A 13,035-nucleotide genomic window follows, 5' to 3' on the forward strand; every position below is an offset into this window, starting at 1 on the left:
AAGCAGGTACAGCGGCTAAACTGGAGACGAGCTCCACATTTGGAATTTCTGAGCTCAAGTGTCATAGCAACCAAAGAGCCAATCAGGAGTGAGGCTGTTGAAGGTCACGCCCCTTCTTAGCAACGCTGTCAATCAAACCTGTTGCTAACGCTAACAGGAGCGACCTGTTAGGGACAGAAGGACCTGATTTGTCTGTTATTAATGTTCAGATCTTGATTTACAGACACAATAGTGAAATAAAAACCCCAGGATCATGTAGAGGGTTAATACGAACATTTAAGACCAGAATGAGTCTGAAGCAGCAGAGACAGAGAGAGGACAGAGGGGACACAGAGGGGACACAGTTAAACGCAGAAAGTGAAATGGAGCAGGAAGTGCGCCCGTGGTCACTTCCTGTTTGGTACGCGGCGTTAGCAGGTTAGCTAAGTCCATTTATCCACACAGTCGATTCCTGCCCCAGATACTCGCTCACTGCACTTTACTTCTCTGATTTGAAGTTGTTTTAGATCAATGTCGCAATAAAAAAAAAAGTCCAAAACATAAAATCATGATCCTAAAATCATTCTGTCTCGTTTGAATCTTAAAATGTAGATTGAAGTTTGATGTGAGGCTGATCTAAAGATAAACTGTTGCACAATTTCTTTATGTTTTGTAAAAATCCAAAAATAAAGTAAAAAAAAAACCTTAAATCTAAAATAAATGAAGGCATTAAAGCGAGGGGAGCGGAGGCGGCTGAATCGTGCAAGGAATTCTCAAGTACAAATTTAGCTGTGAGGAACCCTGCATAACACAGGCAGCGCTGTAATCCCAACACTGCCGCACTGTCAGGCAGCTAATAAAAATAGGCTGGTGGCAGATCAAGCCGCTGATTCAAATACATCCAAAGCCTATCTTAACTCGACTGCAACAAAAATCCCATTCTGCTCATTTTCAGACTATTTTTTGCCCCCTCGCTGACTCGCTCTCTCTCCCGCCCCTGCACGCCGAGGTTCTGCGAGGTCTCTCTCCCTCCCTCACTATCATCGCTAAATCTATTTGGAGCTGCCGCTGGGAGCAATTGAGCAGAAATGGGTTTGTGCACATCTCGGAAGCGGTGTCTGTCATAAAAACACAAAGGTTTCGGGACAAAGAAGTGGTTAAATATCTGCGTGTCGGACCACTAGTTGCCTGCAGGGGTCCTCGGCGAGGGCCCACTCTGGAGATGGAACAACATCACAGCGACACACTTTTCTGTCAACAACGAGAATCCACAGGCACAACCGCGATGTTCACAAGCAGCCCGTGACAAAGACCGAGGGACTGTGCAAATACACTTCAGAATACAAATTAAACCCACACGAATCTCAAACGCTTCATTTTATCGTCCGGGGCTGAGTCACGTGGGCTGAGCGGGGACTTCCCTCACCCCAGACACGTCCTCCTGCTCCTCCGGTGGGACCTGAAGTGTCCCCAGGCGAGTCGAGAGTCATAGTCCCTCCGAATCTCCGAAAAAACAAAGCCGAGCCGAGCGTACTTCAGTTTAAAGTGTCTGTGTGTGACTTTAACGTGAACAATTAGTGCATTTTAAAGGTTTGGTGCAAATATTTTCCTCTTTTTCCTTTAATTCAGGGACGTCAAACACATTTTCACCGAGGGCCACGTCAAGAAAATGGTCGCTCTCAAAGGGCAAAGATGTATTGTGAAATAAATTTAACTAGTTATGTATTTATTACTTATTAAATTTACAAATATTGCACATGTATTTCCATAGATGTAAAATAATAATAATAATAATACATTTTATTTATATAGCGCTTTTCAAGATACTCAAAGTTGCTCAACAATACATACAAGAATAAAATATCACAAAATTTACAACATAAAATCAAACATTAAAAGCAAAAAATATGTTTGTATAACTGTGTCAAACCTTTTAATTTTACTTGTTTTGAGCCACATAAAATGACCTAAATGGGCCTTGAACTAGCATGCTAACAGAGCACTTCTAGGCTCAGTAAGACGCCGTGTCGTGGTGTTTGTGTTTTGACCCTGAGACCTGCTTTGCTAATAAATCTGTACAGGAGGAAAAACTCATTTTAGTCACGTTTTTATGCAGCGTTTTTGCTCCTTCAAGGCTCGACTCACAGAAATCGAACCACCAACCTCCAGATCAATGCACCAACGCTCTACCGACTGAGCCACCGTCGCCTCATTTCAATCGACCGCACGGACAGAAACAAATCAGGTTCAGACGTTTTAAATAAAGCAGCACAAAAAAATAAATTCCCAGGAGAAACAAAGCAGTGAGTGAAAACACAAATGTGACTGAAGTCCTTCAAAGAGACGACGACACGAAACATCATTAAAGAAACGACCCTGATGTTTCCATTTAAATAAAAGTCCAAACATGTGGCTCCAAAAAGACGACAGAACAGCTCCAAGTCGTGAGTCTGGATCAGTTTATTCAATTGTTTCGTGTTTATTCTCAGATCATTGTTTCTGTTGACGTTGTTCCAATATGTTTGCGTTGGGATTTCCCCGTTAGCGTCTTATCCTGGTATAGTTCCATAAAACAGAGCGTCCTCCGTTTGTGCGAGTGAGATAATATGACTGGAGCTAAAGCCCTGTGAACCTCAAAGAGCACGTTCATCTCCATGACTTTGAATTCATTACCCATCAAAGATAAGTCTCCTTTTGCACACGCTCGGCTCTATTTGTCAGTGTCACCGCACAAAGAACGAGGCGACTTACTCATGCCAAACATGCCTCCAGTTTAAACTTTTGGTAGCCCCTTTGAGCACTATTTTTTAATTAAACGAGCTCCTTTTCTTCAGCTGAACTGTCTCTTTGATACCGCGTTCCGCCGCTTCAAATGCCCACGATAACTTATCTTTCAATTACAGTGTTATTGTGGGTGTGGATTCAAACCTCTCGCCACGTTTCACCTGTGAACTCCGACGGCTGCGCGGGAAAAGCTGTGAGGTTTCTGAAGGTCCAGAGGCGGCGGCGGGACGGTGATGTACACGAGCGCGAGTGGACGAGGCTGACCCGGCTCTGTGTCCTGTCCCGCCACCGCCACTCGCCGCTCCACATTGACAAGCGGAGAGATTGAGGGCTAAGATTAGCAGACACTTTCTCACAGAAGGCCGGGGAGATACAGTATTGAGAATGAATGGCCACGTCATGTTGTCAATGTTGTAACCTTGGCAACAGACAGAGTACTATTTTAGTCCGGCGCTGGCCACCGGGACGGCTGACGGGCCGATCCTCCGCGCTCCAGTCCGGTATTATTACACAGAGACAGAAGCTCGCGGCGGAGTAAGTGGCTCTTAACCAATCGAGTCACAGATCGTTCATTATCAGCCCCGTCAATCAATAAAAGAAAAAACAAAACTGACGGTGTAATGTGAGCTCCTCCCACGCGGCGTTTGGACACGTCTGAAACGTAGAAACTGAAACAACTGCAAACGCTCACATTTATCTACACTGGTCCTGGTTTATCTCAGGGTCACGTTCTAAAAATAACCCACAACAGGCAAAATCTGTGAAGTATCATCTTTATTTTTACATTATTCTCTCTGTTTTTGTCTGTCAAACCCCTCACCACACACTTTATACACTTTTCTCACACAGGCGTTAACATTTTCTCACATTTCTCTCTCGTTTAAACTCTCTCAAAGTTCAAACCTTCGTAGGCGTCTTTGTCGGTGCAGAACGTTTCATCGACATTGTGGGTTTTGTCGGGGAGAAAACAAATTGCAAACGTACAGCACTTCAGAGTCACACTGAGATCCAACGTTTATGTAAATTTGTCTGAACACATTCTGTACTGGACAGGAGACACGGCACGGAGGAGACTGATGGACAATGGTCTACAGTCCAACAGCCAATCAGGACGCACGACACAATGGTCTACAGTCCAACAGCCAATCAGGATGCACGACACAATGGTCTACAGTCCAACAGCCAATCAGGACGCACGACACAATGGTCTAAAGTCCAACAGCCAATCAGGACGCACGACACAATGGTCTACAGTCCAACAGCCAATCAGGACGCACGACACAATGGTCTACAGTCCAACAGCCAATCAGGACGCACGAGACAATGGTCTACAGTCCAACAGCCAATCAGGACGCACGACACAATGCACGTTCATACACATGCATCAAAAACATGTAAAACTGCGCAAAAAAAATCCACAAAACAGCGAGACCATGAAAGGTGAACCACGATATAGTGACAAATGTACCGCGATCTTCTACCATCATGAAACACACACCCCCACACAGACACACACACACACACACACACACACATTCAAACCACCAAACTTCAATGGACAAACGTTCTACCCACTGAGCCACCGTGCAGCTTTTACAGTCGATTCAAACGTGTGATTTGTTTCAGTTACATTATTAAAAATGTAGGTCAAAGAAATGTTTTGAGATTTATTTTATTTTATTTTTTATAACACACGAAACACAAACACATAAATTTCAGAGAGAAAAGACGACTTCATATTTTGATTATTTCGAAATGTCGCCTAAAACCAGGAAGCCGCTCCAAGAAAAGAACATGTGACCGACCTGTGTTCACTCGATCTGTGTCTGTTTACCAAATGCAAAAACGTCGCTTAAAGTCTCATAAATTTTCTTCATTATCGAACGTGAAAATTGTTGCGTAAGTGTCACAAAGGAAGAACCCGCTGAGCCGCTTGGACTCTGGTGAAAACATTTATTACGCTTTTGAAACGACATGGACTTCAGTGTTTCCGTCTTAAACTCTCCGTCGTTTCATCGTCTGGTTTAAAATTCATGCAGAATCTGATTTTATAAAGATTTAAATCTGTGATGTTTTTATCGCTCGTTCTGTGACTTAAAGCCGCCGTGATCTGACCTGTATTTCCTCTCTGTCGTCGTGGCAATAGGTCTATGTCCTTAGTCCAAATATTGACTCAGAACCTGTCCGCGCGGCGTGAACACGGCGACCGCGCTCCGGCCGAGTCAAGGGCAAAGCGCCGCCGCCGCCGCCGGCTGTAAATCCTGTGAAATTATTCTGAAATTATTCCTCATTTGCTTCTTTGGTCGTGTCATTATTTTAGTCCTGATCAGCCACAACCGCACAACCCGACCGCACAACCCGACCGCACAACCACATCGCACAACTGCACCACACAACCACACTGTAAAACCTGACCGCGCAATCTCCCCACACAACCTGACCACACCAGCTGACCACACCACTGCACAACCTGATCGCACAACCTCACCACGGCACAACCGCACAACTGCACCACACAACCGCACTGTAAAACCTGATCGCACAACCTCACCACGGCACAACCGCACAACTGCACCACACAACCGCACTGTAAAACCTGATCGCACAACCTCACCACGGCACAACCGCACCGCACAACCGCACCACACAACCACACCGCACAACCTGACCACATCACTGCACAACCTCCTCGCACAACCGCACCACACAACAGAACCGCACACTCTGTCCTGTTGACGGCTCACACTCTCTCCATCTTACCCCCCTTTCTGTCTCTCTCTTCATTTTTCTGCTCTCACTCTACATCTCTCTCTCTGTCCATCTTTCCTCTTTCTCCCTCCACTTTTTTCTCTCTCTCTAACTCATCTCTCTCTCCATCTCTTCCATCTCTCTGTCTCTCGCTCCATCTCTCATTCTCTCCCTTCCCCCCACCCTCTCTCCATCTCTGTCTCGATCTCCCCTCTCCATAGAGAGAGGGAGGGCCCTCTCTCCATCTCTCTCTTAAACATCTCCCTCCCCCTCTCTTTCATCTCTCTGCTTTACTCCATTTCCATCCCTCTATCTCCATCCCTCCCTCTCTCCATGTGACTGACCTCCTCTCATCCCTCCATCCTGACTCCCTCCTCTGATTTACAGCTCGGTGTTGGGTCCATTCCTCTGTCTCTCTCATTTCTGTCTTACTCCATCCCTCTCTCACTCCCTCTCCCTCTCCCTCTCTCTCTCTCTGTCCATGTGACTGACCTCCTCTCATCCCTCCATCCTGACTCCCTCGTCTGATTTACAGCTCAGTGTTGGGTCCATTCCTCCGTCTCTCCCCCCGCACTTCTCTGTCCATCGTTCATTTGTTATTTCCCTCCTCCTCCTCCAGACAGAGGCATCCCCCTCTTCCTTCCATCCTCCGCTGGACTTTTTTCATTAGCTCTGTTCTTTCTGTTCTTTCTGTTCTTTCTGCTCGTTGGATCTGAGCCTGTGATACAGTTAAAGCCACAGTGAGGCTTTTTATTCAGGTCGTGGGCAGAGCCGTGGAGGCGGAGCCGCGGTCCGGCCGAGGACAGAGGGGGCGGGGTTAAACGGGTCACGCTCCGTCGACGTCCGCGAGGACGACGACCGAAACGCCACTGAAGCCGCCGATCGTGAACATAAACACAACAATAAGGATAAGGTGACGAGGAAAAGAGAAGTTTTTTAAGATTTTACTGAGTGAAAATAATTCCGCTCGGAGGTTGAAGCCGCCCACGTTCTGTTTTTGCATGGCGTTCATGTCATGAATAAAAAGTTAGCTCGGGAACATTTTACAAGTTTTCATTTTGGCAAAGCAGAGAAGTTATAACTTAGAAAAAAATAGTCTAAAAAACAAATACTGGACCTTGCCCTAAACCTTGAGGCAAAAGTTTGTAAAGTGTCGTCTCCAGTGGATAATCTGATCTATTTAAACACAGAGTGTGTGAATATGAGCCCCTCACACACACAGACCTTCACATGGACCTTACACACACACTCCAGTGTACGGAGCCAGAGTGTGTGAATATGAGCCCTTCACACACAGAGACCTTCACATGGACCTTACACACAGGTGTGTGCAGGGCTCAGCTGATTTAAACATGTTTCTTTGTGTTTGTTTATATAAAGTGTCAGACACTGGATTATAAAAACACAGATTAAATTAAATGTCACAGATTTATTTGAACAAATTTAAGAAATCACACGTCAAGAGATAAAAGAGAAAAACTGAGAGATCAGACCCTCTGCCACACACACACACACACACACACACACACCCCTACACACTGTACACACACACACACACACACACACACACCCCGACACACACACACACACACACTGTACACACACACCCCATCACACACATACACAAACGTGTGTGTGTACAGTGTGTGTGTGTGGGTGTGTGTGTGTGTGTGGGTGTGTGTACGGGGTGTGTATGTGTGTGTGTATGTGTGGGTGTGTACATGAGAGTGCACGTCGGTGTGTACATGAGTGCACGTTGCTGTGCACTCTCACAGCAGAGTTCTGACTTTTACCCTGAACATTAAAAACAGCTCTTTTCTCGGGGCAGTTTCGCCTCCAGTGTTTCTGTTCAGTGTGCGTCTGTGCAGTGTTGTGTTGTTTCTGTGCAGTGTGCGTCTGTGCAGTGTTGTGTTGTTCTGTTCAGTGTTGTGTTGTTCTGTTCAGTGTGCGTCTGTTCAGTGTTGTGTTGTTCTGTTCAGTGTGTGTCTGTTCAGTGTTGTTCTGTTCAGTGTTGTGTTGTTCTGTGCAGTGTGCGTCTGTTCAGTGTTGTGTTGTTTTGGTGTTGTGTGATGCTCGGTGCTGAATGTGGAGGATTAAGGAGACGGCTCTTTGATCAGAGCGGCTCTTCTCCTAAATATTCCTCTATTTTCTGTCTGCGTCTTCAGCCTCTTTATGGCACAAACATTCTGTCCTGATTCTGCTCCTCATCTGAGCGCGGCCCTGGGACCCCCGGACAGCAGATGGCGCTGTTACAGAAGACAGATGTGCAGAGGGGACGGTGTGACAAGACAAGGGCGTCCTGAAGGAGTGAGGGGGCGAGGAGGAGTGCACTACACGGGAAGTGTACACGGCAGACTACACACTGCACAGGAAGTGTACACTACACACCTGCACACTACACACTGTACACTACACACTGTACACTACACACTGTACACTACACACTGCACAGGAAGTGTACACTACACACCTGCACACTACACACTGTACACTACACACTGCACACTACCAAAGAAGTGTACACTACACACCTGCACACTACAGAAGTGTACACTACACACTGCACAGGAAGTGTACATTAGGAAGTGTACACTACACACTGCACACTACCAAAGAAGTGTACACTACACACCTGCACACTACACACTGTACACTACACACTGCACACTACCAAAGAAGTGTACACTACACACCTGCACACTACAGAAGTGTACACTACACACTGCACAGGAAGTGTACATTAGGAAGTGTACACTACACACTGCACACTACCAAAGAAGTGTACACTACACACTGCACACTACACACTGTACACTACACACTGCACACTACAGAAGTGTACACTACACACTGCACACTACACACTGTACACTACACACTGCACACTACAGAAGTGTACACTACACACTGCACACTACACACTGCACACTACAGAAGTGTACACTACACACTGCACACTACACAGAGGACACCAGAGGAGACAGGTCTGACTCAGCACTAGTTTCCGTTCCCTTCACTACAGATAAATCCAATGAAAAAGCCACATTCAGAGTGACCCCTCGCTGACCCCTCTCTCTTCAGAGTGACCCCTCGCTGACCCCTGTCTCTAAACACATTTGTTTTGGGGATGACACAGACACACTGAAGACACACTGAAGACACACCTGAAGACACACTGAAGACACACCTGAAGACACAACTGAAGACACAACTGAAGACACACCTGAAGACACCTCCCACTGCTCCACACCTCCTCTCTCACTGCTCCACACCTCCTCTCCCACTGCTCCACACCTCCTCTCTCACTGCTCCACACCTCCTCTCCCACTGCTCCACACCTCCTCTCTCACTGCTCCACACCTCCTCTCTCACTGCTCCACACCTCCTCTCCCACTGCTCCACACCTCCTCTCTCACTGCTCCACACCTCCTCTCCCACTGCTCCACACCTCCTCTCCCACTGCTCCACACCTCCTCTCTCACTGCTCCACACCTCCTCTCCCACTGCTCCACACCTCCTCTGCCTTTGTTAAAGGCTTATCCAAAAGTCGCACCTCCTGCTCCTGAGACTCTGAATGTGCCTCATTAAAACTCCGACCAGGGAGCCACACACATCAAAAATAGATCTGTCCAGAATATGGACGTGGGTGTGAACGTCTCGTCCACACAGCAGCTTTTACAGCCGCTCACCACCTCCTCCCTCTTCCCCCCTCCACCTTCTTGTCCCTCTCCTCCCCCCTCCTCCCCCTCCTCATCCCTCCTCTTCTCCTCCGGCACAAACAAACCCTGGAGTAATGAACAAGTCACTGTCCAGAGGAATGAAGCGTACAGAAAGTACAGTTACTTTTGTCAGAGGTCACAGCTCACTTACACCCAGAGCTTCTGTAAACTTTGTGCTTTACCTCCAAAATATGTTCTTGAAAATAAACTCCAGACAGCTGCCAATAGAGACATTTCATATGCTGTTTTTCTTCTCAGAGAATGTGCAAATACTTGCTCAGCTGGACCGTGGGTCAGTGAACACACAGTATCTCAGGTAATGGTGGAAAAGCCTCCCCATCGCCACACTGAAGCTGCGTGGAGTCGGTGAGGGACCGCGGCGCACCGTGTGGTTTATTGTGTGAAACAATAAAAGCAGTGGGTCGATGTGAGAACAAAGGGAGGGGCTCCACAGAAAAGTTCATAACCGTAGAGGAAGCCTATTAACCTTGGTTGGTACTTTAAATGTCATTATTTTTAGCTGACACAACAAAAAGGCCCACAAGAGCTGTTCTGTTCGCGATGCGCCGTGTAAATCACTTTGGAAAAAAGGAAATTACTTCCCGGGGCCCAATGTTATTAATCTAAATTCTCTGGTTAGTCAAATTGTTGCACATAATAAATATGGAGCAGCCGCTGATGCTTATCTGCTGTGACATCCCATTCTCAACTAAACTTTTTTTTTTCTCATTTTGTCTTTTTCATGTTTGATGCGTTCTTGAAGGAGACAGCTCTACTAAACAGAACCTAACCCTCCCCGGTGGATGGGCGCTCTGCTCTCTCGTGCTTATATGATGCCTGTCCCGGACAGCTCCTCTCTCTCGCATGTCTTCATCTATTCTCTGTCGTAGACGTCTGGCTGGTGACACACAGGGACGCACAAGCACACACACACAAACACACACAGGCACACACAGGCGCACAAACACACACACGCACACACAGAAAGGCACGCTCCTGGAGCTGGCAGCTGCAGATCTGGTGCCAATATAGAGCGGAGGAGATAGCTCACTATCCTGTCATATTAGAATAAGCAGCTCTGACACACACAGATCATTTGCATGCACCACATCCCCAAATACAGAGTCTCGTATTTTCAGAGAGGACACACCATCAGAGCACACACCAGAGTGCAGACACACCATCAGAGCAGACACACCATCAGAGCAGACACACCATCAGAGCACACACCAGAGTGCAGACACACCATCAGAGTGCACACCAGAGTGCACACACACCATCAGAGCACACACCAGAGTGCAGACACACCATCAGAGCACACACCAGAGTGCACACACACCATCAGAGCACACACCAGAGTGCACACACACCATCAGAGCACACACCAGAGTGCAGACACACCATCAGAGCACACACCAGAGTGCAGACACACCATCAGGACACAGACAGGACTGAGGACTGTGGAGGACAGAGCTCCTCTGTGTGAACACAGCAGTGTCATTATCATATGAGAAAAGGCTGTGTAGCAGAACGCACATCTCCAGCGGTCGGGCCGTGCTGCCGTTGTTGCTTTATGGTAATGTGCCGGTTTGGGGACTATGGGACCAGATCTGGGACCAGATCTGGGACCAGAGCGGGGACGGCGCCGTCTCCTCTGGGCTCCGCTCACATATGTGGGGCTCGTCTATGGGAGGCTTGATTATGCAGGTATAATTGTAGGAGGTGTGAAACAGAAGCCTCAAGGTCAGACTGGTGTGGCTCATCAGCTCTAGCCCCTATTACTTTAATTAACTCCTCCGAGGGGCTTAGGAAAAGGCCTTGTTAAAAAATCCCCACAATGGCGTTGACATGTATGAAACAGGGAAAACATGCAGGATGCTAAAAATAACCAGGCTCAGCACATGACGATGAGATAGGTCAATATGCAACTCAGCGTTCAGAAAAAACAGAGCAAGAAATAAGAAAAGCCATTTCTGATGAGCATGTAGATTCTAGTCCCACAAGTAAAAGCCGAGCAGTGAAATCAAAGTAAGTGTCCGGGTTGTTTCTATGATGTCATGACTAGAGCGAGGCACTACAGTGAATGAGCACTGTGCCCGTCCCGAGTGCTGCCTCAGCAGAAGTGGCTCTCGGCCTCACCCTGTGGAGCAGGACAGAGAGGAGCCGGGAGTTTGGCCGGGACACAGACAGGGGCTGCACGGGGAAATGGGGGACTGTGTCAAATGAAAATGCCCTTGGACTAAATAAAACGCTGTATATACTCATTATTACAGTGGACAGAGAAAGCGGGGAGAGGTCAGCTGAACACTGGTCCAGTTTGTGTTTGTCCAGCGGATGTTTTGGATAATGTGTCCATGTTCAGTCAGGCTTTTCACTTAATGGGCTTTAGTTTTAATAAAAGGTTATTTCAAAACAAACTCAATCGTTTTTATTCTATTTGTAATGTTTTGCAGTAGTGCAGAATTTATTTATAAATTAATTTCCATAATAAATGAGAAATTCCTTTTAGCTAAAACAGATTTGGTTGTTTGCTAATGGCGGCGCGATCGCCGTCAAACTGAAGTGAGCCCATTAGGAGACCTTTTCCAATGACACATGTTGCTAAGGGTGCTAAAGGACAGATTTGTATCGTTGCTTGTGGATCAATTTGAGAAGTTTAATTAGCCGCGGGTCAGGCTAGCCGCGCCGCAGCCAGGTAAAGCTCATGAGCGCGAGGCTTACAGGTGCCTTCGGCCCTAATCTCTCCGCCCATCTCACTGAAATTAAAGCAGCAAATGGGAAATTGATTTCTAGCCCCCCGTCCACGGCAATATCTTCTTTTGTTTTAAGGACACTAGGTAGGCGAGCACTTGACTAAGCTCTTCTCTAAAACGTTCATTATTGATAGAAAGCGCTGGTCTGGCCCAAGGCCAGCGGCGCCATGAAAAGACCTCTTTTGGTGTCTGTGGTCTCCATGGCAACAGGTCTTTGATGCAACGCTCCTCAAAACAAGCTGAGTGCAGAGAACCACTCTGACCTCTTTCCTCTGGCCCAACCTAAGCTGCTGCTGACATAGCACCTCCTGCAAGATTGAGGAGATTAGAGCTCGATGAGAGAGTCGGGCTCAACTCTTCAAATAGAAACCCTCAAAGTCATCAGTCAAATCAAATATATTAGCTTTAAGCTAAAAGAAACAGGCCCATGGGCCCCTCCAGTGAGGAGGGGGCAGAAAGAGCCTCCAGTGAGGAGGGGGCAGATGCTCCTCAGCTCCAGTGAGGAGGGGGCAGATGCTCCTCAGCTCCAGTGAGGAGGGGGCAGATGCTCCTCAGCTCCAGTGAGGAGGGGGCAGATCAGCCTCAGCTCCAGTGAGGAGGGGGCAGATGCTCCTCAGCTCCAGTGAGGAGGGGGCAGATCAGCCTCAGCTCTGGTGTCTCTCAGATCACATAATCAAACTGTTCCTCCAGTGTCACTCTGAACTTCTGATGTTTTCCACTTTATGGCAGGATGCTATTTGTCTTTCTAATGAACTTCTCTGTGGGAAAAAAGATCCCGGGGAACATTCCTCAAGATGTCAGGGAGCATAGAATGTAAAGTGCGTAACACAGTTAATTCAAGTGGGCCTGGCCCTCAGGCGTGGGGCCCGCCTGTGTGTCAGCTCTTAACACGGCCAATTCATGCCAAATTAAAGCGGGGAATAGAGCTTCGGAACGGCTCCAGAAAACTCCGGTAGTTCTCTTCATTTGGGAAAATCTGACAAACAACATCAGCCCCGGTTCCCCGTCATTAACGAGCCTGTGGTTTCAGGGGAAGCCAGTCAAAAGTGTGA

The 13,035-nt window shown here is 47.4% G+C and overlaps 1 protein-coding gene across 2 annotated transcripts in view; it reads right to left on the minus strand.

Moving 5' to 3' along the window:
* camta1a (calmodulin binding transcription activator 1a) overlaps positions 1-13,035 on the minus strand; it is a 413,228-nt gene that overhangs the window by 274,971 nt on the left and 125,222 nt on the right. The gene's annotated exons all lie outside the window — the stretch shown is intronic.

This window comes from Periophthalmus magnuspinnatus, chromosome 7 (genome assembly GCF_009829125.3).
Source record: "Periophthalmus magnuspinnatus isolate fPerMag1 chromosome 7, fPerMag1.2.pri, whole genome shotgun sequence".
NCBI lineage: Eukaryota > Metazoa > Chordata > Actinopteri > Gobiiformes > Gobiidae > Periophthalmus > Periophthalmus magnuspinnatus.